The following is a 2500-nucleotide window of genomic DNA, read 5'->3' as shown; positions in this document are numbered from 1 at the left end:
ACCATTAATATCCCTCATCGAACAACAGAACCCTCCCCTCCACTGTTTTATCTTTGACAGAGCGAGTGAGATCATTAAAATAATAAGTAATAAACAAAACAGAGGGAATCGCGAGGGAGTTTGCAGATTAAAAAAAAAAAAAGTCATCAACGTAATGCCGTCGAGTTATCGTGCTCTACGTCACAAGTTTATGAGGTCGTGCATGTCCATATATGGGCAGAGTTGACCACGAGAAGTCTCTCTCTCGAACTCGGCACGCGACTGGGATCTCGTGATCACGGTGGCCTTGAGGATCAAGTAGAAAACACCCAATTGCTAGACTACGTCATTGTGATTATTTTTGGTTATTATTTTGGTCGTTGTCTTTATCAGGAAGTTGGGGACGTCGGTGCTATGACAACGGGGACTTATGTTGATGTGGGTGGGAAAAGTGGCGGGTGGTTGGGGATGAACAGTACAGGGGAAATTGTTGTCTGTGAATTATCGAAGTAGAGACAATTCCGTTAGACTTTGACTTGCAGGCTTTAGAATATAAATCATGAGGGAGGGGACAGAAATTATGAGAGAGAGAGAGAGAGAGAGAGAGAGAGAGAGAGAGAGAGAGAGAGAGAGACAAGCACACACACACACTCCTCACACAAACACACACAGAGAGAGAGAGAGAGAGAGAGAGAGAGAGAGAGAACAATATGATGATGCTAATCACCATCGCCTTTTTCACCCTGGGTCAGGGTATAGGCCACGGGCAAACAGTTTCCATCCTTCTCTAGCCTGTGCTAACTTCTTTTTTTTTTTAATCTCGTTCTATGTCTTATCACTCCTCTGCATATCAGCTTCTTTAATTCTTCTCCGTGTTCCCCGTGGCCTTCCCCTTGATCTTCTGCATTGAGCGTTCCAGTCCAGTATTTTCTTTGTCATAGTGGAGTCATTCTTTCTAAGGGTGTATCCAATCCACTTCCATCACATTCTTCCTATTTCCTCTCTCACTGGTTTCTGCTGTGTTCTTTTCCATACTTCTTCTTTCTTAATTCTATCCATCCATTTTATTATTACGCATGCACCTGTTTACAGAAATCTGTATCCTCCTTATACATGCCTGCGATGCATTCCTAGTTTCACATCCATACAGTAGGGCAGACTTCACATTTGAGTCTTAGCTTTAGTCGAAGTTAGATAGCTTTAGTTCTCCAAACTCGGTTCAAAGATGTGAATGCAGCCTGTGCCTTTCTTATCCGTGCTTCCACCTCTGGTCCGTGCCTACATCCTTATCAATCATACTCCCGAGATAGCAGAAAGTGTCTCTTCTATATCTTCAAGTTCCCGATCTTTTACTTGACCTATTTCCTTTGACGCGCACCTATCTTTAAGACCTTTGACTTTGCAGGGTGAATTCTTAGATCAATTGATTCCGAGAGGCTGGTTATAATTTTGGTTTTTGCTTGCATCTGGTCCTGGGTGTGGTTCAGAAGAGCCAGATCATCTGCAAAATCCAGATCATCCAGTTGGGTCCAGGGGGTCTACTGTATCCCATTTCTTCGCCCTTTGGAAGTTTCCTTCATTAGCCAATCAATGGCAAGGGTGAACAGGAATGGTGAGAGCAAGCATCTCTGCTTTACACCAGTCTTAATTTCAAAGCTGTCAGTAAGCTGATCTTCATGTACAAGCCTGCAACTGGATCCTTCGCACATTTCCCTTATGAGGTTTACTAACTTCTCAGGGAGTCCATAATGTGCCAGAATTTTCCACTATGTTGCTCTGACAATACTGTCGAAAGCCTTCTCGTAATCCAGAAAGTTGACAATAATAGGAGAGTTCCATTCTATAGACTGTTCAACTATGACTCGCAGAGACGCAATCTGTTCGGTGGTTGAATGGTTTTTCCGAAAACCTGCCTTTTCTCCAGCAGTTAGGTATCTGTTGCATTCTTAATTCTTTCTAGAATAAAACGATTGCACACCTTTCCTGGGATAGAGAGAAGAGTGACTCCTCGATATTATTACAATTACGGAGGTCACCTTTCTTTGGAAGCTTGAATGATGTCCTTCTTTCCAATCCTTTGGGAATATCCCGTCATTCCAGAATCTTTCAAATAGCGGGCGAAGGGCCTCAGCATTTCTTTCAGCATCAACTTTTAGAGCCTCTGGTGGAATCTAGTCTGGTCCAGCAGCTTTTCCCCTATTCATTGTGTTAATGGCACCCACAATCTCTGTTATCGATGGTGGATTACAGCTAATTGGTAGCTCATTCCTTGCAGGCAAAATTTCCGGCGGGTTGTCTGGTGGTGGTCTGTTCAGAAGGCAGTTGAAATGTTCCCTCCATCGCGTAGATTGAGTTTCTTTTCCAAAAATAGTTTTCCCATCTTTGCCTTTGCCTGGTACCTCGGGTTTGCCATATTTTCCAGCAAGTGTCTTTGTAGCTTGATAAAGGATCCTCATGTGTCCCCTTGTCGCTGCTGCTTCTGCTTTCTCTGCAAGTCTGTTCATGAATGTTTCCTTGTCTT

The 2500-nt window shown here is 43.4% G+C and overlaps 1 long non-coding RNA gene across 1 annotated transcript in view; it reads left to right on the top strand.

Moving 5' to 3' along the window:
- LOC144975689 (uncharacterized) overlaps window positions 1-2500 on the top strand; it is a 15102-nt gene that overhangs the window by 9455 nt on the left and 3147 nt on the right. The gene's annotated exons all lie outside the window — the stretch shown is intronic.

The sequence above is a fragment of the Berghia stephanieae genome, chromosome 6 (genome assembly GCF_034508935.2).
Source record: "Berghia stephanieae isolate SIO BIC M18660-M18661 chromosome 6, UCSD_Bste_1.3, whole genome shotgun sequence".
Lineage (NCBI taxonomy): Eukaryota > Metazoa > Mollusca > Gastropoda > Nudibranchia > Aeolidiidae > Berghia > Berghia stephanieae.
The sequence above is the reverse complement of the archived record's forward strand: the minus strand, read 5'-3'. Positions and strand labels throughout refer to the sequence as shown.